This window comes from Drosophila suzukii, chromosome 3, assembly GCF_043229965.1.
Source record: "Drosophila suzukii chromosome 3, CBGP_Dsuzu_IsoJpt1.0, whole genome shotgun sequence".
Lineage (NCBI taxonomy): Eukaryota > Metazoa > Arthropoda > Insecta > Diptera > Drosophilidae > Drosophila > Drosophila suzukii.
In genome coordinates, this window is record NC_092082.1 from 58,061,634 (window position 1) to 58,088,534 (window position 26,901).

Here is a 26,901-nt window from a genome sequence, read left to right on the forward strand (position 1 = left end):
CCAGGAATGGTGTCAGTACAATCTTTTGAATTTAAACTATCTTAAATGCAACGTTATGTCTTTCTTTAGGGGTACCCCTAACTTCGGCAAGCCGAAGTTTGTACACCCTTGCAGTTATATATAAGATAATATGTCAAAAAACACCGAAGCTATAATTAGATTCATATTATTTTTCCACCAATTTTTCGATCGTTCCTATGGCAGCTATATGATATAAAATTAAATACGAAATTCAGAACTAATTAAAAAATGGGTTTTCCAAGCGTAGGAAGTTAGGTAAGGTTAGTGCGGCTGTCGGACTATGGTCCGACACACTTAGACCTCTATGGATCCATTGTGATCGTTTTTCCTTCTCTAGGGTCCCGTAACTAGTAGTTTCAACCTGTGTTAAGCTGATCAGCATGTCTTCCACACGAAAGATTTTGTAAAGGCACTTGTGTTTTTGAGATGAATCTACGATATTTCGGTAAGACCGTCGATCTGCATAGGGCTGGGCAGAAGCAGAGAAGGTGTTCTACCGTTTCCTTTCTTCCTCATCCCTGCAGCTTCTGCAGAAATCATTTTGCGGGGCTTTTAGCCTGGCATGTATGCCAACAAGCCAGTGGCCTGTAAGAGCTCGAATCAACATGCCACTCTCTGTGCGGCTGAGTTTGAGTAATTCCGAGGTTTTTTTGTTGCTTATCACAGGCCATGTCTGGTGAGAGATACGACACTGTGGTGCCAATGGGCGTTGGCTAGTTTGTTAAAGTAGTTTTTTATATTAAGCTTGCAAGTTGACATGGGCATACCGACATTCTCCTTTCTTGGGAGGAGAGGGTTGATGGTGGACTGCCTGGCTAACTCGTCCGCTATGTAGTTGCCTACGATATCCCGGTGACCAGGAACCCATATAATGCTGATAGTAATCTGATTAGCCATCTCGTGGAGAGATCTGCGACAGTTTGCTATTATACGGGAGTTGGTGTTTTTCGAGTTGATCGATTTAATGGCCGCTTGGCTGTCACTATATATGTATAGGTATCCTCTTTCGAGGCTTAAGTTCCCTAAACAGGTTAGTGCTTCTTTTATAGCGTGGACCTCCGCCTGACGCTACAGTGGTCCGGGAGCCTGAATGACTTCCTGATATCTAGTTGTTCGGAGTATACACCTCCGCCAACTTGTCCTTCTAATTTGGAGCCATCTGCTCCCATTCCTCTCGATCTGGAATCAGGGACTCAAAGGGTGTGTGACTATATTCAATGGATTTGCATAGATCCGTTATCTTCGGAATCGATTTATCATGCTGGAGAATTTAACCATGGCCTTTCCATGCCTGCTAAGTCCAGGCTAGGGAGGTTCAAGATCGCATTCAGCGCTTCATTCGGGGTGGTTCGAAGGGCTCCACTATTACACAAAGCCGCCATTCGCTGTACTTTGTTTAGAGGAGTCAGTATGCATTGTTTGTGCAGAGCGGTCCACCACAGAGCCACTCCGTATAGTAGGATTGGCTTGACTACCGCTGTGTATATCCAGTCGAGTATTCTAGGGGACATGCCCCATCTTAGCCCAATTGCATTTTTATAGGAGTAAAGTGCAATGGTCGCTTTCTTGGTTCTCTCTTGGTTATTTAAGCCCCATTTGAGGCGCTTATCCAATACTAACCCCAAGTACCTGGCGTGATCGCTAAAAGAGAGATTACAATTGTTTAGAATGGCTGGGTTGAGTTGTGGAATTTTGTATCTCTTTGTAAATAGAGCAAGTTCACTTTTCGAGGGATTTACCCCAAGTCCGTTTGCTATCTTCCATTCCGATAGTATTTTAAGTTTAGCGGTCATAAGATCGCAAAGTGTTTGTGGATATTTTCTGTTAAAGATGATGGCGACGTCGTCTGCGTATGCCACAACCTTAAAACCTCCTCCTTCCAGAATCCGCAGTAGTTTACTTACTGCGATATTCCACAGGAGGGGTGATAGTACTATCACCTCCTTGCGTGATGCCTCTGTTCACTTGTCTAGTCTGGGTAGACGTCGCTAGTGTGGCTGTCCATTCTGCTTATCAGCAATTTATGGATCAACCTCACCATTGGCGGCTCAACGCCTAGTTCTGTGTGACATTCTGTTACAGCAGTGGGAAGCACGATATTGAAGGTTCCATCTATGTCAAGGAAGGCGATCAGTGTGTGTTCCTTGATGCTGAGTGGTTTTTCGATGCTGCTTACCACCAAGTGCAGCGCCGACTCGGTTGACTTACCTTTAGTATAAGCCTGTTGTGCCCCTGATATTTGTGTCGGGTCGATAGTGGCCCTTATGTTTGGCTTATCATTCCTTCAAAGCTCTTTAACAGGAATGTTGTTAGGCTTATTGGCCTAAAATCCTTTGCTGTGGTGTGGGTGGCCTTCCCTGCCTTGGGAATAAAAACCACTTTCGTTTCTTGCCATGCGGTTGGTAGTTCTCCTACCGCTAGGATGAAGTGGAAGATTTTTTCCAGCCAGTTTATAGCTAGTTTTCCTGCTTGTTGGATGCCAGCCATTTATTTTCAGTAAATTGTCAAAGCACCACGCTTAATTTGCATTTTAAGTCAGACCGCACGCATACCTTAACATTATCTGCGTTCATAATTACAGGAGAGTGTGTTATAACTGAGGGAAGATCTTTTATATGTTAAAAGTGGTGGCCCGATGTCGCTCTCTTGTAGGACACCATAAGTAACTTGAGGTAAACAAGAAAGATAACTTTTAAAAAGCACTCGTTGTGTCCTGCCAGTCAGATATCTTAAATTCCATTTTAAAAGAGCAACAGGTAACACCAATAATTCGAGTTTTCTAACCAGAAGTAAGTGATGTAGGGCCGGTTTCTCGAGTGCCGCCTAACATTTCTAGAACAGAAAAAGTCCCTGCCAAGCTATTTTGGCTTTCTCGAGCGTCAATGGTAGAGCTTACTTTGTTAGGGACTCAGGCTTCCTGTTAAGTATTTTTCGACTCCATAAAAGGATAGCTATTTTCACATAGCCTAATAGGATAAAATTATATAATCTGGAATCAAAGCAAGCCCTGTGTTTTCCCTTAGCTTAAATTTTTGATTAACAGCAATAACAGAGTGCGTCGAGAAAACAGATTTGCTTTTACGACCACTTTATCTGGTCCTTAAGTTTTTCGGACAGATAGCTATCAGGGAATTTGGAGGGACTCGAGAAACCGGCCCTTACAAAGTCAAAATATAGGGTCAGGTTCGTCGGCTATTATTAATTGGGGGTTTTCTGAGTGCACAGCGCAGCGATTCGCAATAATTTCACTTCAACACACACGTTCGTCTGTTCACTATGAATGCTTAATTCGAAGTGTCCTGCTCTCCTTTGCCCATTTTCCTTTACTCATCATTGCGCCACGCTCAGCGGGATTTCGCTCTTCTTCCCCACCGCGATCTCCCACAACAGCCTTCTCTTTGCAATCTCTTTTGGTCTTAGTTTATTCCGCATAACTCATACACTGAGAGACTTATAAATAATAATTTAATCTAATATTTCAAAATAATCTCCGACAAATTCATGAAACCAGATTTTATGGTTCGATAGGATGGTGCTTTATCGCTTTAAGTGCTTGGTGCTTTAAGTTCATCGATGCGTCCTTTTCGTAATATTGAAAGTTGTGAAAAATGATTGCAAGAAAAGGTTCATGAGTTAAATGCTTTATTCTCCCAAGGTAGGTTTTTGATTAATTGCAGATCGATATCAAACGTGGTCACACGTGAAAATGGTGTTTTGATAAAAATCCAAACTAAAATGATAACCCGAAAAGTATGTAAAATTTGAATTGAATTAGACATAGATATGTCGTTTAAAAATCAAATAAATTATGTTCTTACTATTTTGAAAGCCTTAATGTTTTAAGAAAGCACTCACATTGCTTAAAGTTTTCTAAAATTGTAAATGGAATTTTGTTCTGGTAATCAATACCCATGTACATGCCAAAAATTATTCATATCGGATCATTAATTAAAAAGCTATCACCAAATAGTATTTAATAACAAGATTAGAGGGATGAAGATATGCACCCAGCAAATCGGCTGTTTTCGAGATTGCACACCACATGCATGCTGTTTTCACTAATATGCCACCTAGAGATTTGGCTATTTAGGAATAAACGCTAGGTGGCATGTTAGTGAAATCAGCCTATTTGCTGCATGGTTATCTCCATCCCTCTCTCACTCCATTTAGCTGAGTAAGGGGTATTTTATCCGAAAATCCGAAAAGTATTTAAAATTTGGATTGAATTATCTATCCAATTAATTATGTTTTTATGTTTTTGAAAGGCTGTAATGGGCGAACATCAAATAAATGTTCGGCAACAATCAGCTTGCGACAGTTAGCAATATTGGAGCAGACTTCCAATATCGGAACGCAACTCTTCGACCTGCGTACGAGACTTGCCAACTTGCTGAAAAGCTAATCTCCACGCGACTGCGGGAATACTTTTCTTTTCCAACGATAGGTGAACAGAACAGCCGTTCTAGATTGTTCTTTAGCGAAAACCTCAAAGTTTTCATCCGTCCGCGCACTTGGTTTTGCTACGAATACGCGTTTAAAAGCGTAATTCCAGTGTATTTCGCATACGAATACGTGCTCAACGTGCATGATTGAATTGAATTTTGAAAACGTCCGCCTACGGCAAAATTGCTGATACGTTTGTGTATTTCGCTCAAGTACTGAAATCCATACGGAAAACAACAGTTCTTGAGAGTTTTCTGGTCTCTGTGAGTATTTCATAACGCGCACCCCGCGCCCCTCACAGAAAGTTGGCTAATATAGTTTATGTTCCACATTAGCGTCAAAACAGACCCTAGCGGGAAGCCCGAGTGTTGACTCTAGGCGTAAAGCAGCGAACATGGTAGAGCTGTAAGACCTAAAAATAGAGTGATAAGCGATTGGTGAATTACATGGCCAGCGTCCAGGAGCATAGAACCCACTAAAAGCCACAGTAAGATTAGATTCGACATGTGCAGCAGACCCGAGTAAGGTTAAGCTGGACGTGGGCAGAACTGAGGTTAATTTTTATCCATGGGCATCTAAAGGCAGAAACGCTTACATGCTAGGAGACGCAGCCGCATTATTTGGTTTTTGCGTCGGCATTCTTTTGTTGTGATTTTGTTAGATTTGTTAGACAGCGCTCACACGAGTAAATCAATTGAAATTGCGAAAGGAATTTTTATTCAATTTAATGTTATATTAAACCTCTGTTTTACAACAAACGCAGTCCTGCAATGACTAATCAATTTGTAGAACAACGGATTTAGTTTAGCAAGAACAATTCTTAGGCAACGTAACGTAACAGATTTAAAAACATAAGAACTGGTGGGAAATATAAACGATTTGTGTGGACTGTATGTAGTTTTATTCTTGACGGTTTCGAAGCCTATTTGATACTGATATGAATTTCACAAAAAGACGCTGTCGTAGCAGCGTTGCCAGAATCGAAAAATGGTATATATATATATGTATATCGATATTATAGTACATAGGATAGAGATGGCATTATGCGCCTAATAATGAGAGATTAGTAAAGACTGCAACCGTTCAGGAACATCCCGGCCCGCCCTGAAACACAGTTTCTGAACTGGGCAAAACGGCAATCTTCGTGATTGGCCTGGTCATCTCTCCTGTTGATGTCTTCAGCTTGACTGCTCGAACGAGGTTGTCCTTCCCTGGATAGGTTTCCATAACCCGTGCGATGTGCCAAGATGCTGGTGGCGTATTGGACTCCTTAGACTCCGAGAACTACATCACCGATCGAGAGGTTGGGTGTTGAAGTGGTCCATTTCGGACGTTGTTGCAGAGTAGTCAGATACTCCTGATGCCATTGTTTCCAGAATCCTTGAAGCATAGCCTGGATGCTTTGCCAATATCCTAATCGACCCACAGGGATGTGGCTTAAGTCAGGATCTGGCACTGTTGTTAACGGTCGCCCAATTAAGAAGTGGGCGGGTGATAAGTAGTTGTCTTCGGTATCAGATGTGTAGCATAAGGGGCGTGAATTTATCACTGCGCTGATTTGAGCAAGCAAGGTGCGCATTTGTTCGAAGGTGAGCGTTGAGTTGCCGGTGACTCGGCGCAGATGCAGTTTGACGCAGCGAACTGCCGACTCCCATTTCCCTCCCCAATGAGGAGCTCTAGGGGGAATGAGTACCCACTGAATTCCGTCATCTGCCAGAGTGGATGTGACGATGTCCTTATGTCGCTGTGATGCAAGCAATTCTTGCATTTCGTTGAGGGATCGCTTAGCTCCAATAAAGTTGGTTCCGTTATCGCTGTAGATCTTGCTACACTTGCCACGTAGGGATATGAAGCGGCGCAAGGCAGCCAAGAAGGTTTCCGTTGTCAGGTCTGTGACAAGTTCCAGGTGTATGGCCGAGGTGACCATGCAGACGAACAGGCAAATGTAGCCCTTGCTGATACGTGGCTTCCGAACTTTGGCATCCTTTAGAAGGATTGGACCTGCATAGTCGCAACCAGTATTGACGAATGGAAGGGCTTGAGTGACACGCACGCTGGGTAAATCAGCCATTTGTTGTTGGGCGGTGTGGTGGCGCTGACGAAAGCAGGATAAACAGTCGTGTGTTATTCTGCGAATGAGATTACGTGCTCCAAATATCCAGAATCTCTGCCGAACGATTACGAACAGGGAAGAAACGCCAGGGTGAAGATTTACTCGGTGCTCGTGTTCCAGAATCAGCTTCGAGATTCGGTGCGTTTTTGGTAGCAAAACTGGGTGTTTTGCCTCTCGTGACAACTGCGATTGGTGCAGTCTTCCGCCTACCCTCAGCAAATCGTTTTCGTCGATCATTGGTGCAAGTTTGACTAGCTGCGATCGGTTCCTTAGGGGTTTCTTGGCAAGGAGCAATTGATAGTCCTCGTGAAAACAGTGCTGCGCGTGTTTTATACAAATGATCCTTGCTGCCTTAATCTCTTCGAATGTAAGAGCTTTTGAGGCCCTATCGCAGGACGGGTTTTGTGCGCGTTGAATGAATCGCTTCACATAGGCGACAATGTGAACGAGCTTGAGCCAAGAAGAAACTCGTGCGATCAGCTCATCCAGTGGATGAACCTGAGTTGCAACAGCCACTGTAGCTAAACAGTTGGACTTGACTTCTCCTTGAATGCGTTTGTCTGAAAGAGATAAACCAAAACGTGAATCGTTTAACTTTACCAAGTATTGATCCTGGTCCCGTAGCCACAAAGGTCCATTCCACCACAAATGGAAGTCGATGAGGTCAGCAGCCATCAGACCTCTGGAAGCGCAGTCAGCTGGGTTTGATTTGGAGTCTACGTGCCGCCAGGCCTTCCTTGGAATAGTGTCAAGGATTTCCGAGGTTCTGTTTCCAACAAAAGTCTTTAGTTGGGCTGGTGCATAAGATAACCAGGACAGCACTATTGATGAGTCGGACCAGGCAAAAACAGTTATGTTCTTGTGGCGTAATCCAGAGGAGATCGAACGAATGAGTTGGCTCAGAAGAAGTGCTGCGCAAAGCTCCAGGCGTGGCAAGGATTGTTGTTTCAGTGGCGCCACCCTTGTCTTCGCAGCCACAAGGGACACCGAGATGGATCCGTCGTCATTTGTAACTCTGCTGTACACCACAGCAGCATACGCCTTGGTTGAGGCATCCGAAAATCCGTGAAGTTCGATATTGTCTGCGTCGTTGGCAACGAAGCGTGGTAATTGGAATTTTTGTAGAGTGTCTAGATCTGCTCTACACTTCAGCCAGTTGTCCGCTAGTTTAGTTGGGAGTGGGTCATCCCAATCCAAGTTTAAGAGCCAGAGTTTTTGGAAGATAATCTTAAACTGTATTACAATGGGTGCCAAGAGTCCGAGAGGATCAAATATCCTGGAAACGTCGGACAAGACTTGTCTCTTTGTGCAGTCAGGATTTGCCGCTAGACCAATGTTGTACGTTAGAATGTCTTTTCCAGGATCCCAGTATAGTCCGAGAACCTTAACTGGCGAAGGTTGTGCGTTGGTATCATCCTTTTGTATGAATGAGGTATTTGATACCCATTTCCCGAGTTCCAGATTTGCGCACGACATCAGCTGAATCAACTCGTCTCGGTTTCGACGTAGTTCATCCTCATTGTTTGATCCAGTAAGAACATCATCTACATAAAAATCCTCCAGTAGGATTTTTGAAGCATTCGGGAATTCGTCTTGATGATCCACTGCGAGTTGTTCCAGCACTCGTACCGCCAGGAATGGTGCACAAGACGTTCCGTAGGTTACAGTGCACAATTGGAAATGCTTGATCGGATCGGATGGATCCTCTCTCCAAACGATCTTCTGATAGTTTCTGTGCTTTTCGTTTACCCATATTTGGCGGAACATTTTAACGATGTCCGCTGAGAATGCGAACTTGTACATTCGAAAGCGTAGGCACACAGCAAATAGATCGCGCTGGATACTGGGCCCTGTGAAAAGAGTGTCATTTAAGGCCTTACCATTGGCGTCGCGAAAGGATCCATCAAAGACCACTCGCAGTTTTCGGCCTAGCACTGGGTGGTGGGGAAGAAAGAAGTGACTCCCAGTAGCGATTTCCTCTGGCGGCACCTCACGCATGTGTCCCAGGTTGATATACTCCCGCATGAAGTATACGTACTGTGTCCGCAGCTGCTCGTTTTGTTGTAGTCGTCGCTCCACCGATTTGAAACGTTTGAGAGCTCCATGTAGAGTTTCTCCGAATTCAGGACATTCCGTGTTGAATGGAAGTTCCACGATATACTTCCCGTTTTCATCGCGGCTGTGGGTGGCGAGAAAGTGCTTCTCGACCTGATCGTCTTCCGGTTCCAATTTTGTGTTGCTTTGAACGTTCTCCAGTTCCCAAAACTTCTGAAGCGTGTTGTCGATATCCATGGTTGTGGTTAGTGCAATAGCGTTGCTTGCGTTCGATGTGATGAGTGATGTGATAACCCATCCGAATACCGAGGAAATAGCGATAAGATTACCCTTGTTGTCGTACATCTTTCGTCCTGTGAACACTGACCATACGTGTTCGCTTCCCAATAGTATATCTACTGGTGTGTTTGCGTTGAAATGTGTATCCGCCAGCTGCAGATCCTTAAATACCTCGAGTGTCGATGCGTCGATATTTTGTCGTTCCAGAGATGAGGTGATTTTGCCTAGCACATGGGCATAGACAACCAAACGATCATCGGATATGCGAGACTTGATTTGCAGCGTGCTGCCTCCCCTTGTGGTGTCTGCTTTTACGGAAGAGATTCCCGTAACCAAAATGCGTGATGCCGACCGTGTCAATCCGAGAGCTTGGATGCAACGCTCAGATACATACGACAGCTCTGACCCTGTGTCCAATAGAAGACGGCATGTTACATGGTCACCTTTTGCGTTTTTAACATACACCATAGCAGTTGGTAATATGCTTCGTTTGAATTCCGTTAGATGAGTAGATTTTGCAGTGCCTTGTGCACATACAACCTTTTGGGTGCCCGCACCTTGGGCCAAATGACTGAGTGTCACTGAGTTTGTGTTAGACGCGCTTAAGTTTTGCTCGTCTCCCTCCGCTATCTGGGCAAGATTCCCACTAGCCTGTGGATTCGGTTGAACATGAAGAAGGGAGTGATGATTTCCTTTGCATTGCCTGCACTTGTATGTTGACTTGCACCTGTTGACCCCATGACCAGGTCGCAAGCAGTTGTAGCATAGTGATTTCTCCTTCACAAATGATCGCCTCTGCAGTCCAGACATATCCAGAAACTGCTGACAGCCATATAGAGTGTGTTCCGTAGAACTGCATTTGGTGCAGCCCCTACTTTCAACCGCAACCATCGATTGTGTGATCCGTTTTGGCTTTTCAGGATGTGTTGTTGTCTTGCTTCCAGTCGCAAGCTCCCTTTTGCTCAGCTCCAGTTCCTCGCAGCGAGAATCGAGAAACTTGAAGAATTCCTCTAGAGTGGGCGAATCGGTCTCCATGCTGCGCTCAATCCACCTGCGCCGTGTGTCAGCGTCAAGTTTCTCTAGGGCTAGATAGATGATCCAACAGTCGCGTCCCGTCTGATTCACCGCATCCAATCCACGAACAATTTCGTTTGATCCGTCCGAAACCTTCCGTAGAACTGTTGCATCGATCTTAGTTGTTGCTGGCAAGCTCATAAACTGTTCCAAAAACGAGTTTACAATGTGCCGTGGACGATTGTATCTTTCCTTAAGACGTTCCCATGCAGTGTTGTAAGCCGTGTCCGTAATTGCCAAGTGTCGAACCAAGTTGGCAGCCTCATCAACGAGTAGTGTTTTTAAGTGATGGAACTTCTGGGTGTTGGACAAATGCTGTTTGTTATGAATTGTGCTTTCATATATGTCTTGAAAGGATGGCCACTCTGTGTAGTTGCCCGAGAACCGTTTGATTTGAATTTTAGGCAATTCGCTCAGATTTGAATTCGCCGTGAGAACCGAGTTCCGAGAATTCGCTAATGTGACGTCATCACCAACATGATCTGGCGTGTTCGGTGTGTTCTGACTTACAGCAAGTCGCTCGAATAGTTGTTGGTTTTGTTGTAGCAAGTTCAAGATTGCATCGTTGTGTGAATGTAGCCCGTTGCTGCCACTCGCACCGCTTGTAGATGTCCCCGGTTGTAGATCATTACTCCTTTCCTTGAGAATAGCGCTTGCCCTTAGGTATTTTGCTTCATAGACCGCATTGTCAATCTCCGGATCGACATAGCCTTCCACTTCCTCGTGAAGCGCAATGCAATCGCTAAACTGGTTGAACTCCTTCCAAACTTCGTTGAGAAGATCTATCCGTGTGACGATCTCTGTGTGTGTAGCAATCTCCGTGTGTTCAGCCCATGCCAAGACACGTGTGATGTTGGCCTTAAGTCTGGCACGGCTCTTCACTAATGATTTTAATTGTTCCATAGCAAACAATTACCAATTGAGAATCAAAGCACTTCAAAACTGTCCAAGAATCCGGAACGATGGACCAGCAATATGGTTAGAAATATAAACGACGACGTGTGGACTGTATGTAATTTTTATTCTTGACGGTTTCGAAGCCTATTTGATACTGATATGAATTTCACAAAAAGACGCTGTCGTAGCAGCGTTGCCAGAATCGAAAAATGGTATATATATATATGTATATCGATATTATAGTACATAGGATAGAGATGGCATTATGCGCCTAATAATGAGAGATTAGTAAAGACTGCAACCGTTCAGGAACAAGAACCATCAAGTAAATAACTAGATTTCGAACGATAATGAAGTAAGTCTAACCCAGAAGGTCATGCACAAACGAATGCAATAATTTTAATTCCCTACAGCATCGTGGAAAGGCCTTTCAACACTGCAAAAGGAATGGGCGAGTGAAACAAAAACTTAAATGTTGTTATTCCCATATTGTGCGTATAATTTTGTAAAAGAATTTGCCATACTGAGTCAGCATAGACCCGTAGTAAAGGCTATGCTTATTTAGTAAATTTAATTTGAAACCAGTCCTCCATCTGAATATGCTGACATGCAAGACTTAGAGCCATCAGGTTTAGGTTAGGGCGGCTGTCGGACTATAGTCCGACACACTTAGACCTCTATGCTCTCGTTTTTTCCTTCTCTAAGGTCCCATGTCTTATATGTTTCAACCTGTGTTAAGCTGATCTTCCACACTGAAGATTTTATAAAAGCACTTATGTTTATGATCGTCGAGTCTGAGTCTGCATAGGGCTGGGCAGAAGCAGAGAAGGTGTTCTACCGTTTCCTCTTCTTCCTCATCCCTGCAGCTTCTGCAGAAATCATTTTTTGGGGCTTTTAGCCTGCCGGAATGTGTGCTAACGAGCCAGTGACCTGTAAGAGCTCGAACCAACATGCCACACTCTGTGCGGCTGAGTTTGAATAGTTCCGAGGTTTCTTTATTGTTTATCACAAGCCATGTCTGGTGAGTTTTTTAAAATAATTTTTTTATTTTAAATAAATGACCCGGAACCCATGTTAAGCTAATAGTAAACTGACTAGCCATCTCGTGGAGAGATCTGCGACAGTCTGCTATGGTACGGGACTTGGTGCTTAGCTGTCACTATATATATTTAGGTGTCCTCTTTGGAGGCTTACAAGGCTAAACAGTTTCATTTAATGCTTTCGACTGTAGAATTAGGGACCCACGGAACTGGGCAGCACCACTCAACGTTCACAGCTGCAAAACAGCACCAGGCAGTTCACATCCCTGGAGCTCCCTTCAGCAGTGGAATGGCATCCACCAGTGGCATACACCAGTTTAACACGAGTTTTTTAACCCACCATTCAACCACTTTCTTACTTACTAATGCATAAATTAAGAAAGAAGTAAAGTTCAAAAAACGTGAAAAACTTATTCCTCACACGCGTCGCAATAAGCACTTTGCGCCTAATAATAGGCTGTAGAGCATTGCGTAAGTTGGTGGCCCGCAGTTGAAGTGCTCGATGTTCAATTCCGCTCTTAGGTTGAATTTTCGTATACTATTTTTTTTCTTATTCCTACCTGTATGTTATTTTACTGAATAGAGAATTGGGATCTTACATTTAGATTCCGCAGCCTTGTACGCAGCGCAAGTTTGTTACGCGAATATGCCACGTCCACTCTAACGCCCACAAACCGCCGAAATCTGTGGCGCCCACAATTTTCATGCTAGATAAAAAATTTTAACTGAAGTGTACTAGTCTCGTCAATACCTATCGATTGATCAAAAAAAAGATATTTATTTACTTATGACAAAGAATATTTTGCTTGTTGCTGGGGAGTCAAGCCACTTGCAATGTTTGTAGAGCAAAAAACTTTTTTCTAGCAATTAAAACTTCGGGAGGCGAATTCAATTTCTCTACCTTTTTTAGAATAATTTCCCTATCTTTTAGATCCCAAAGCAATATATCCTATAAAATATCGGCTTAAGGTCATTGGTGCAAACAAAATCATCTGCAGACCATAAGCATGATTTTTTTTTAAATCAGTATTAAATATCTGTGAATCAAGCAGTAGCCAAGTTGGGAACAGTACCAAACGCTCAGTAGCACTTACTGCATATTATATGTCTCACTAACTCACAGACTCAAGGGCACATTGACCCGCCAATGTGGTCAACATGTTTTGCAGTGTAAGCACAGCCAAGTACGCAAACTGCTACCATAATGAAATTCCCTGACCTGATCTAGATTATATCTCATTTCACTATTCATTACACTAAACTTCCGTGTTCCAAGTAGTATATAAACGTGTATCAATTTAATTCCCTTTGGGAATAGGGCTCGTAATACACTGTCTCAACTAGCAGCTAACCTACGTTAGCTCAACCTCAGAACAGTTCCCGCATCGCCTTTGGTCCGGCATCTCAGAAACCATCGTTACCATTGCCGCGACGCGATCGGCCTGCCATGTCCCGTTGGTTGTTAAAAAAACACGATTGTACATAATGAAAAGTTGATTCCATTCGAAGTTGAACTCGGTCCCACAAATTCCGCAGTAAAGATACAAGATCCCTAGCCCACAGCGCTTTGTTACAGTGCTTCAGTTAAATGCGACATTGAGCATTTTTGCAGCAGAGCACACGAAATTATACTCTAACACAACCAAAGATTTGTACACGGACAACGCACACTAGAAAGATCGAAAATCCACATCGAAAATCCACACCAAATTGTTACTCATCTTGCAATCCATACTATTTTTGGTGTGTGTAAACCGATTCTTAAACTTTCTAATTTGTCTATCTCATCTGTTTATCTACTATCCGGAAATATTAATTTATTATTCCACTCAACAAAAAGGGTGCGAAGGTGGATGACCAGAACTACAAAAGGAATTTCTAAATTGTCTGCAATATGTACAACTTTTAATCGCATTATTACTTCTCGTTTGCAACATTTGTGTTCATCTCTGATATCAACGTGTCAACATAGTTTTGTAAAGCGAAGATCCACCACCACTAACCTGCTCGAATTGACATCTTTTGTAGTAGTTGGACATAACATAAAATTGCAGACAGACGATATATATACAGATTTTAGTAAGGCCTTTGACTCCACTCTCTTCTTTTATTCAAATTAGATCAGCTTGGGTTTCCGAATAATCTGTTAACTTGGATTTCAAGTTATTTGAATGGTAGATCTCAGAAGGTTTTATTCAAAAACGCTGTTTCCAAGATGATCAACGTGACATCTGGAGTGCCTCAGGGCAGTCATTTAGGCCCTTTGCTGTTTACTTTGTTTATAAATGATCTTCCTTCTATCGTAAATCACTCTCGTGTACTAATGTATGCTGATGATGTTAAGCTTTGTTTTTCATATAATAATATTGAATCTGTTTTCTGCTTGCAGTCAGACATAAATAGATTCCAGGAATGGTGTCAGTACAACCTTTTGAATTTAAACTATCTTAAATGCAACGTTATGACTTTTTATAGGGGTACGCCAACGTTCATGAGTTACTCTCTTCAGAACATGTCCTTGGACCGAATATACTCAATAAACGATTTAGGTGTTCTCCTAGATCCTAAACTTAAATTTGACTCCCACATAACCTCTACTGTAAATAAAGCTATGAGTGTTCTTGGGTTTATAAAGCGTTGGTCTAAAGAATTTGATGATCCATACACTACCAAATTATTATTTACCTCACTTGTCCGACCTAATTTAGAATACTGTTCTTCCGTTTGGAGTCCTCAGAATCAAGTGCACATTGACCGTATAGAGTCCGTACAGAAACAATTTCTTCTTTTTGCCTTACGTGGTTTGAACTGGGATCAAAACGTCAGGTTGCCTTCTTACTCGAGTAGATTGCTATTAATTAGTTTGCCTACTCTAGTAAGCCGTAGAATTATGCTTGGTACTATTTTTATGAATAATCTTATCAGAGTAGACATATACGCCGCCGAGCCACGCCGCCGCCGCCGCCGATTTTTTGCTTTTTTGACGCGCCGCCGCAGAGTCACGTAAAAACCGGCGCGGCGGCGGCGGCGGCGTTCGGCGTCATACAAATTTTTATTCATTTTATAAATAAAAAAGGTTATTATTAATATATCCTAAAAAAATTTTCGACAATAATCGCTTTCAGTTATCGATTAAATGTCTCATCTCCCATCAACGAGCACACCAAGTGAGCGAGTCTTTTCCATTGCTGGTCTTACAATTACACATAAACGGTCGCAGCTCAGTCCTCACAACGTCAAAAAAATTATTTTCATTCATGATAACTACGAAACTTGTAAGGAAAGTTTTTCTTAAGAATTTTTTTTTAATAGTTTAATAATGAAGACAATGAATTTCAATTTCAATCAATTTCAATGAATCTCAAAACTGTCAAGTCAAGAAAAGACAATGAATCTCAAAACTGTCAAATCAAGAAAAGACTGTTATTTTGTTTTAATTTTAGTTTAAGTTGTTATTTCGCTTTACTTACTTATTAATTATGAAGTCAATAATTTCAGTTTAATTTGTTATTTCGCTTAACTTACTTATTAATTATCAAGTCAAGAAAAGACTCTTATTTAGTTTTAGTTTAATTTGTTATTTCGCTTGACTCACTTATTAATAAAAGGAAAAAAAAATCAGTTTATTAAATGCTTACGCCGCCAGCCGCCGACAATTTCACCGGCGGCGTACCGCCGCCGGTTCTTTCAAACGGCTACGCCGCCGCCGCTGGGTAATTTAGAACTCTACGCCGCCGCCGCTGCTGAAACCATCGGCGTAAACCTCTATATCAGAGGCGATATTGATTCTGTAGATTTGGTAAGCCGCCTAAGTTTCAATGTTCCTGTTAGACTAATGCGAAACTACCATCCTATCAACTTTCCACGATGTTCATCTAATTTTAGTCAGCATGAGCCCTTTCGCGTTCTATCTAATAATTATAACAACCTATATCATTTAATTTGTTCCTCAACTTCTATCCCTGTAATGAAGACTAAAATCTTAGCTTATTTATTTAATCTTGTTGATCTATGTTTGTCCTGTCCTTATGTGTTCTATGTACCTTCCTCGCGAACCGTATTTGCCCGAAATAAAAATGGGCCCGCGCGTAACAAGCACGTGCTTGGTGTCGTTTGGGCCACTTGTTTGTACTGCTCTTAGTGCATCAACGTTCAACAACAACAATATTGTTGGCTTACAGTGACGCCACGAGAATTTTCGCAAATTAGAAGCGTTTGGATCATTTTTAGTATTTATAACACCTTTCCATCCATCCAATTTAAGCAAAAATTTTGGGAGGTGGATGCGCCCTTAAGTGGCTTGTTTTTTAGAAAAATAATGAACGTTTTGGTGCAAGAGGTGTCAGGTCTTGCCAATAAGGACATAAGGTTGAGGTTGATCATATCCTTAAAAAGAACATAGAAATACTTATTTACCAGGTGATATTAATGCTGGGTTCGGAGCCGTTGGAAGGCTCCCTGGGCCTGCACCAACAACAATTTCCTTATAACGTCGCCAAAACATCACAAAACGGCAAGTAAAATAATCATTTGTAACTGTAAAATAATATTAAATTACACACTGAAATATTGAATCGTCTTGAGTGTGTAGTCCAATTTTTTGCTGCAGCGAGTTGTAGCGAATTTTCCGTCCTCTCAAATTTATTAAAGTTCCTCTTTAAAGAATCCTGCTTTAATCGGGTGCCATATTAATTATCAAGTAAATAGATTTAAGAATACAAACCAAACGGATTTGGCAAAAAAAAAATTTCACATTTTGGATTTGCCTGAAACTTTTTTTCCGTATACTTTTCGGAAAATAAGTACCCACGTGTATCAGGATTTGGCCGAAAAAAAATTATTTTTTTAAGTTAGAATTTTTTAAAGTTTGATTAATTTCATGTCTTTTGCATAAAATTCTCTGAAACCTCTACTTCTTAAATATATATTTTTTTTAGACACACAAAATTTTTAATTTCTTAATTATAAAAACCAATTATAATTTTTAAAAATTTTTTAACCATTGCCCCCACAAAAAAAATGTTTATTTTTAATTTTGAAATATGCCCCCATTTCTCACTAAAATCGGTTTTTTTATGGGTTGGAGCCATTTTTATACCCGTTACTCGTAGAGTAAAAGGGTATACTAGATTCGTCGGAAAGTGTGTAACAGGCAGAAGGAAGCGTTTCCGACCCCATAAAGTATATATGTTCTTGATCAGGATCACTAGCCGAGTCGATCTAGCCATGTCCGTCTGTCAGTCTGAACGCTGAGATCTCGGAAACTATACAAGCTACAATACTGGGATTAGGCATGCAGATTCTAGAGATTCCTGCGCAGCGCAAGTTTGTTTAAGCAGAGTGCCATGCCCACTCTAACGCCCACATACCGCCCAAAACTGTGGCTCCTACAGTTTTGATGCTAGAACAAAAATTTTAACTGAAATGCATTGGTCTCGTCAATACCTATCGATTGATCCAAAAAAAAATTTGCCACGCCCACTCTAACGCCCACAAACCGACCAAGCCTGTGGCGCCCATAATTTTCATGCTAGATAAAACATTTTAATTGAAATGTATTGGTGTCGTCAATACCTATCGATTAATCCAAAAAAAAATTGCCACGCCCACTCTAACGCCCATAACGCTTAAATCAGTCTACCGCCGGTAAGTGGCGCATTTCAATCACGCTTTGCTGCTTGCATGTCTCCATTTCCCTTTGGTCCCATTAGCTGAGTAACGGGTATCTGATAGTCGAGGTACGCGACTTTAGCGTTCTTCCTTGTTTGTTTTCAAGATATCGAATTTAATGTAATACACCCTCTGATATTTTCAGTTCGCTCTCATTAAAACCTTATGGCGTTCGTATTTCTGCGTTATTTAACAATCTGTTGATTCCGAGTTAGTTGAAAACTTGACTTTCATATTTTGTAGAGACTTGGATGCCCATTCGAATAACTCCCAGGGGGTTTGTATTGGGAATATGCTGTTGAAGAGAAAGAGTTGGAAAAAAGATTTAAAAAACGATGACTGGCACTTAATCATTTCACTGCTTAATACCACCAAAAATTAGCTATAGCTAAGCACTATTCATTACAAGAAAAGTCGACTTGTGTTTAAATAATTACATAATAAATGTAGTAAATATTAAAAAAAAAACCTATAAAAACAAATAAAATAAACTTAAATTAAAAATTTAGAATTGGTCAAATAAATATTTATTTGATCTTAATTAAATATATTTCCGTTCTTATTTAGAAATTGGCAACAGATTGTTAAATAACTCAGAAATACGAACGCCATAAGGTTTTAATGAGAGCGAGCGAGATGGCTGCTGAAAATATCAGAGGGTTTATTACAATAAATTCGTGTTAAAATATACCAAATTTAAGTTCACATATATCGATAAGAACTCATTGTACTCATCCCTAATCGTGTACTTCTCTAAGTCTTTGCCACCAGCGGTTATGTCGCGAGTTATGGTTTCGTTCCTGGATCCAAAGAGTGGGTTTCTCCTGGTTCTGGTTACTGGTCCTCGGATAGTTCTTGATTTGGTTTTAAGTCTCGGAATAAAATGGAACCGCTATGTTTGGAGTTAATTCTCAAACTGAAAACTATATTGTTCAGCGGTGGCTGAGTAGCCGCCGCTGCCGAAGTACATAGAGTCTTATATGCTAATACATAAAATGCTTATACATAACTACAAAGTGAAATAAATGAATGTTTATCTGGAACTCCAATCCAAGTGCTGCTCGTGTCATATTTCCTGAGGGTCGGGGCATCCTGTTGCAGTGTCAGCAAAACGTTAGCGGGGCAACGACTAAGTGGTCGTTGCCCGATTTTGTACATTGTTTAGATTGCAACATAATTGTATCCGTATAAATATGAAGTGGTCGCCCAGTCAGCGTACCAATTCTAGGGTAGCTCTGGGTGGCTTGGCCGGGGGGTCGTTACCTACCGACTGGTCGGTAACTCCTCCCCTCCTGGATTGAAGTGACGGCCACAGTGATGGTGTGGATGTCACGAAACTCGGCTCTGGTATGGTGGAGAATATGACCTTCTTCTTCATGTTGATCAACAAGACTGATACTACGATTCCGAATAACAATAGTAAATATACCGCTCCAAAATTGGTAGTTGTAAAATTTTTCCAATAAATGATCGAGTTGGAAGCATTGATGGACCTTAGGTTTAAATTGTGTAGGTTAATGTCTTCGATATGGTCGGTGAAGTTAATGTTCTGTATAATTGGAATTGTAACGTCTATCTTCTCCTCGTATAGTGACAATTCTTTGTCATAGGGAATTTGGTTGATGGATACTTCGCAGTTTTTGAACGTCACTAGAGCAGATCCCTTTTCGTTGTACAATTTGATGCAATGGTAGAGTTGACTGTGTTTAAAATTAGGATGTGTCCTGGTTCTATCTCCGATATTATTTCTTTGTTTCCTACATCCTTGACTTTACAATTGGCAGCATTTAGCGTGAATATGCTATTAGGCACTCGGTTTCAGGATTGTCTCTGATTGATAACAAATTTTCGCAGATATAATGTTTATCTACCCTATTACATTTGTTCATAAAGTAATGTACGTCTTTAGCATCATGGTATGCCATATACTTAGGTAGTATTAAAAATTTTGATTCATTAATAGGTAAGGGGACGATGTGTGAAAATTGGTACACGTCCTGTTTAAATGTGGGTATCTTAATTCTAAAATTGATCTTAATTCCGATAATGAAAGTATCTAATTCTAGTATGTCGAGAATATGTTCATTAGACAAATTACATAATTCTGGATCGTTTAACTCATGTCTGATTATCGTTAGTTCCTGTTCTGATACAATGAAATTGGGTACAATATTTAGTCTGGCAAGTAACATACTTTCTTCTATATTATTTAAATGATTAGATAATACATCAATATTTATGTTAATTCGTGATATATATTGCAGTGTGTGTGATATATGGTGTTCGGAATTTAAGTTTTTGAAAATCATATTCTTGTAGTTGTTTAGGTATTGGTTAATTATTTGTTGTTCCCTATTTATGTGTTCCGTAATATTGTTAAATCTCTCTTTTATGTCATTGTTGAATATTTCTTGTTTGTTGGCTTTTGCTGTTAGTTCTTTTTGATTGTTCGTGATCGTTTTGAAATTATTCTCGATTCTACGTCCGTCGTCTTCGTCTAAATTTCCAGTAACTATTTTTACGACTTTACCTAGTCCGTTTATTAGTCCCCGTCTTAACCTTTTCTTGGGTAATAACCTTTCTACCCTGCCTCTTAGCTGCTGAAGCTTCGTAGATAAGCTATCAATTTCGTTCTTTGAGTCGGTGAGAAGACTATAATGTCATCTAAATATACTAGACAACAATCTCCGTTCAGGTCCGCTAACACGTTGTCCATGACTCTTTGGAAGGTCGCTGGAGCATTAGTCAGACCGAACGGCATACGAACGAACTCGTAATGCCCTCCTTGTGCCGTGAAGGCTGTCTTTGATATGTCTCTTGGCTCCATCTCAATTTCATGGTAGCCACTAGCGAGATCTATGGCTGTAAAATATTTGGCTCTGCCTATTCTATCTAGAACATCGTTGATGTTGGGCATAGGATACCTGTCCTTTACTGTCTTTTCGTTTAATTTCCTGAAATCTGCGACCATTTTCCATTTCTTTGTTTTGGATGCGTCTAACTTTTTTGCAACTAGGAAAGCTGGTGCGCTCCAAGGCGAATGACTGTGCCTAATTATGTTTTGATTTAGAAGTTTGTCTATTTGATTTTGGATTTCAGTTGATTCGATGGGACTGAATCGAAACGGCCTGCAAAACACGGGCTTGTTGTCCGTAATTTTGATGTCATGTTTTACTTTGTTCGTGAAGGACAATTTGTCTCCTTCGTGAAATACCAAATCGGCAAATTTGTCACAAAGTTGAGACAACTGTCTTTTTTCTTCCTCATTCAGATGATCTGTTCTAATATTGTGAAATCCTGAGGAATAATGTTCCTGACTGTATTCAGGGTTATCTGGCATCGCTTTCATAACTATAAAGTCGTCCTCTTCGAACTTGTTTACTTGTAGGCTTGAATCTAAGCAAAATTTTTTTGGCGTGACAGAAAAATTATTGATTTCGATTTTGGCAAGGTTATTGTGTGCGGAATATAAGCCCGGTGTTATTAAGAAGTCTTGTTCCATCTGAATGTGGTCACATAAAAATGGGCCTTTTTTAATGCTTACATGCACCGTAATTAATGCTTTGGACTCCTCCTCTATTTCATAAATTTCAGAAGAGCGATTTGGTACAATATATAGGGGAATTTCGAATGCTGGGGTAGTGAAGGTTCGTTGCGCAATATCAATTCTTGCTGGGAGTTGTGACAGGATATTCATGCCAATTAATCCGTCGAAGAATTGGTTGAAGTCAAATATTAGGAAAGGGAACTCGCTGACGTCATTAATTTCCTCAAATATGGTAAATACAACCATCTGTTTAATCGAGTGCTCGGAAAGTATCGATGTGATCTGAATTGGATTATCTAATGGGACTCTTTCTTTATCTGTTACGAATTTAGGGTCAATGAAAGAGCCCTCTGAGCCTGTATCTACTAAAAATTTTAAATTCTTTTTGTTTTGAAATGAAAGTGTTACGTATGGTAAGTCTGCCTGTAGCCTGTATTTACTCAGAAATCCTTTCGATGGCTCGAGGCTCTTGACTGAAAATTTGGCTCGTCCACCAGATTGTGTTCAACTTGTGTCTCCTCTGCTTTATTCTTTGTCTCGATATTGAAAAGTCTCTGTCCGTTCGATTGAGCCCTATTATTATTCGAAGAATTTCTCTTTGCTGCGGCGCTCGATGTGCTTGGGACATCGTCGCCTGCTGTAATTTGTGGGAAATTATTGTTACGATTGGTATTGTAATTAGTTCGGTCATACGAAGTTCTATTTGTTCGGCCATAGCGATTATTATCTCTATTTTGGTATTGATTGTAATTTTTATATTGATATTGATTCGAGTATTGATTTGGGGGAAAGCGATCGTTTTGCCTATTTGGCTGCCTATTCTGCACACTGTACGTGGCATTTTCCGCAAAATACAAATTTCTTTCTTTCATAGCCATATCATAAGCTTCCTCCAATCCTGTTGGTCTGAAAGCTCTAACTATGGCGCTCAAATTTCCTCTGAGCCCTGCGAGGAACGCTGATAAGCAAGCTTGAGACACTACCCTTTGTCTAACTCTAATCGCGAGTTGTTCAGTTTCCTCATTATCGATTATCCTGAACAATGCTAGTTTAATTTTTGTGATTTGATCATAAGATCTTTGCAAGGGTAGCTGTTTATGTTTCAAATTATAAAGCTCTGACATGAGGGTATCCTCGTCCCTCCTGTCTCTGCAGTGCCTTATCAGTGCATCCTTAATATCGTCCCAGATAAGTCTAGCTCCCGAAGCGATTACTGCCTCGTTTGCTTTGCCTTCTATATTTTGTCTAATTGCCCTAAGAAGCATCTGTCCATACGGAGTCTGGTCCGTACCCCTAATCATTAGAATTATCTCTTCTACATTGTTTATAAATTCGTTCAAAGCAAAGGGGTCCCCAGAGTAAGGAGGTAAGAAACGAATAACGTCTGGAATTTTCATAGAAGCTAACAAATCCGCATGATTTACAACCGCAGAACTAAGGTGAGATGGTGAAGAATTATTGCTCGAGTCCATGGTCGCAGGTGAGGGTGTAACTATTGGTCTTAATGACAGCGAATTTCCTTCAGTTGTCTGGCTATTAGTGGTCTGTTTTTTACTAGCTCCTCTAGTGGTGACTTTGTTTGTAGGTAGCAAATTCCTAACTTTCGCAATATTAGGCATTAAATTAATTTATTGTTACTTTTAGGGAAAAATAAAAAAATTTGCTCAGTGTAAGGTGTAAAATATGCTTAAAAATATCGTGTCGTATGTACTTAAAGTTACTGGTGTTGATTTGAAGCTTGTAGTGTAGAGTGTTTTTTTCGGTGCTGTATTCTTGTGGCATTTACCTGTAAGATAATATTATTTACTCAACTTCTTACATAAGAAAACCCTTCCATTGGTGAATGGTGGTCAAGATTTAAATTACCGACGTATATAAGAAAACAAGCAAAAGATTTCTTATTTCTCAACAAATTGTATATAAGGTGTACTGAAACCAGCCTTCAATGAAGTTCACTTGAATCACCTTGAAACTGAAAACCCTTGCAAAACACGCGATGGGATTACAAGAATTGTTTCATAAAGTTTTTATTATATTAATAATATCTTCTCTTCTAATATTTTTTTATTTTAATTTTTATTTTTTATTTAAAAACATCAGCGAGATCAATAACACAATTTGCCATAAATCGTGAAATTGACGTTCTGTAAAACACGCGATGGGATTGCAGAACTATCTCACGAATTTATATATATATATATTTTCTTTAGATCTTTATTCTTCTTTCTTTTTTTTTTTTGCTAGTGAAGTCCTGCAAAACACGCGATGGGATTGCAGAACTATTTCGCCAATTTATATATTAATTTTTCTTTTAATCTTTATTCTTCTTTCTTCTCTTTTTTTGTTGGTGAAATCCTGCAAAACACGCGATGGGATTGCAGAACTAAATTACTCTTCTCACAAATTTTTGATAATTATTTGTATCTATATATTCTTTATTTTTTACAACTTTATTCACAGTAAACTTTAATCTTTTTCCATCGCGTGTTTTGCAGGACTTCACTAGCAAAAAAAAAAAAGAAAGAAGAATAAAGATCTAAAGAAAATATATATATATATAAATTCGTGAGATAGTTCTGCAATCCCATCGCGTGTTTTACAGAACGTCAATTTCACGATTTATGGCAAATTGGGTTATTGATCTCGCTGATGTTTTTAAATAAAAAATATAAGTAAAAATAAAAAAAATATTAGAAGAGAAGATATTATTAATATAATAAAAACTTTATGAAACAATTCTTGTATTCCATCGCGTGTTTTGCAAGGGTTTCAGTTTCAAGGTGATTCAAGTGAACTTCATTGAAGGCTGGTTTCAGTACACCTTATATACAATTTGTTGAGAAATAAGAAATCTTTTGCTTGTTTTCTTATATACGTCGGTAATTTAAATCTTGGGACCACCATTCACCAATGGAAGGGTTTTCTTGTGTAAGAAGTTGAGTAAATAATATTATCTTACAGGTAAATGCCACAAGAATACAGCACCGAAGAAAACACTCTACACTACAAGCTTCAAATCAACACCAGTAACTTTAAGTACATACGACACGATATTTTTAAGCATATTTTACACCTTACACTGAGCAAATTTTTTTATTTTTCCCTAAAAGTAACAATAAATTAATTTAATGCCTAATATTGCGAAAGTTAGGAATTTGCTACCTACAAACAAAGTCACCACTAGAGGAGCTAGTAAAAAACAGACCACTAATAGCCAGACAACTGAAAACAAAGTCACCACTAGAGGAGCTAGTAAAAAACAGACCACTAATAGCCAGACTGTCATTAAGACCAATAGTTACACCCTCACCTGCGACCATGGACTCGAGCAATAATTCTTCACCATCTCACCTTAGTTCTGCGGTTGTAAATCATGCGGATTTGTTAGCTTCTATGAAAATTCCAGACGTTATTCGTTTCTTACCTCCTTACTCTGGGGACCCCTTTGCTTTGAACGAATTTATAATCAGAGGAAATTTGAGCGCCATAGTTAGAGCTTTCAGACCAACAGCATTGGAGGAAGCTTATGATATGGCTATGAAAGAAAGAAATTTGTATTTTGCGGAAAATGCCACGTACAGTGTGCAGAATAGGCAGCCAAATAGGCAAAACGATCGTTTTCCCCCAAATCAATACTCGAATCAATATCAATATAAAAATTACAATCAATACCAAAATAGAGATAATAATCGCTATGGCCGAACAAATAGAACTTCGTATGACCGAACTAATTACAATACCAATCGTAACAATAATTTCCCACAAATTACAGCAGGCGACGATGTCCCAAGCACATCGAGCGCCGCAGCAAAGAGAAATTCTTCGAATAATAATAGGGCTCAATCGAACGGACAGAGACTTTTCAATATCGAGACAAAGAATAAAGCAGAGGAGACACAAGTTGAACACAATCTGGTGGACGAGCCAAATTTTCAGTCAAGAGCCTCGAGCCATCGAAAGGATTCCTGAGTAAATACAGGCTACAGGCAGACTTACCATACGTAACACTTTCATTTCAAAACAAAAAGAATTTAAAATTTTTAGTAGATACAGGCTCAGAGGGCTCTTTCATTGACCCTAAATTCGTAACAGATAAAGAAAGAGTCCCATTAGATAATCCAATTCAGATCACATCGGTACTTTCCGAGCACTCGATTAAACAGATGGTTGTATTTACCATATTTGAGGAAATTATTGACGTCAGGGAGTTCCCTTTTCTAATATTTGACTTCAACCAATTCTTCGACGGATTAATTGGCATGAATATCCTGTCACAACTCCCAGCAAGAATTGATATTGCGCAACGAACCTTCACTACCCCAGCATTCGAAATTCCCCTATATATTGTACCAAATCGCTCTTCTGAAATTTATGAAATAGAGGAGGAGTCCAAAGCATTAATTACGGTGCATGTAAGCATTAAAGAAGGCCCATTTTTATGTGACCACATTCAGATGGAACAAGACTTCTTCATAACACCGGGCTTATATTCCGCACACAATAACCTTGCCAAAATCGAAATCAATAATTTTTCTGTCACGCCAAAAAAATTTTGCTTAGATTCAAGCCTACAAGTAAACAAGTTCGAAGAGGACGACTTTATAGTTATGAAAGCGATGCCAGATAACCCTGAATACAGTCAGGAACATTATTCCTCAGGATTTCACAATATTAGAACAGACCATCTGAATGAGGAAGAAAAAAGACAGTTGTCTCAACTTTGTGACAAATTTGCCGATTTGGTATTTCACGAAGGAGACAAATTGTCCTTCACGAACAAAGTAAAACATGACATCAAAATTACGGACAACAAGCCCGTGTTTTGCAGGCCGTTTCGATTCAGTCCCATCGAATCAACGGAAATCCAAAATCAAATAGACAAACTTCTAAATCAAAACATAACTAGGCACAGTCATTCGCCTTGGAGCGCACCAGTTTTCCTAGTTGCAAAAAAGTTAGACGCATCCAAAACAAAGAAATGGAGAATGGTCGTAGATTTCAGGAAATTAAACGAAAAGACAGTAAAGGACAGGTATCCTATGCCCAACATCAACGATGTTCTAGATAGAATAGGCAGAGCCAAATATTTTACAGCCATAGATCTCGCTAGTGGCTACCATGAAATTGAGATGGAGCCAAGAGACATATCAAAGACAGCCTTCACGGCACAAGGAGGGCATTACGAGTTCGTTCGTATGCCGTTCGGTCTGACTAATGCTCCAGCGACCTTCCAAAGAGTCATGGACAACGTGTTAGCGGACCTGAACGGAGATTGTTGTCTAGTATATTTAGATGACATTATAGTCTTCTCACCGTCTCTACAAGAACATATCTGCGACCTAGAATCCGTATTTTCCAGACTAAAACAGGCCAACTTGAAAATCCAACCGGACAAGTCCGAATTCTTACGCAAGGAAATAGAATATTTAGGACACATAGTTACAGAAGACGGGATCAAACCGAACCCCAAGAAAATTGAGGCCATAAAGGTTTTTCCAATTCCGACCACGAGGAAGGAAATTAAATCTTTTCTGGGTCTTTTGGGGTATTATAGGAAGTTTATTAAAGACTTCGCGAAAATCACCAAGCCCATGACCAAACAGTTGAAAGGAAAAGCACCGGTATTACCAACCGAGGAGTTCAAAGAAGCGTTCAATACTTGCAAAACTCTACTCTGTAATGACCCTATTTTGAAATATCTTGATTTTACCAAACCCTTCGTCTTGACCACAGACGCCAGCAATGTGGCGATAGGTGCAGTT

General features: G+C 40.3%; 2 long non-coding RNA genes across 2 annotated transcripts in view; one reads left to right on the plus strand and one right to left on the minus strand.

The window, feature by feature from the left end:
* The window catches only part of LOC139353031 (uncharacterized), a 329,712-nt gene that overhangs the window by 212,760 nt on the left and 90,051 nt on the right, over window positions 1-26,901 (minus strand). The window lies entirely within an intron of this gene.
* The window catches only part of LOC139352920 (uncharacterized), a 30,911-nt gene continuing 8,480 nt past the window's right edge, over window positions 4,471-26,901 (plus strand). The window contains exons 1-2 of the long non-coding RNA XR_011603960.1: window positions 4,471-4,727; window positions 4,800-4,951. This is a non-coding gene — a long non-coding RNA (uncharacterized lncRNA). The remainder of the gene's footprint in view (window positions 4,728-4,799; window positions 4,952-26,901) is intronic.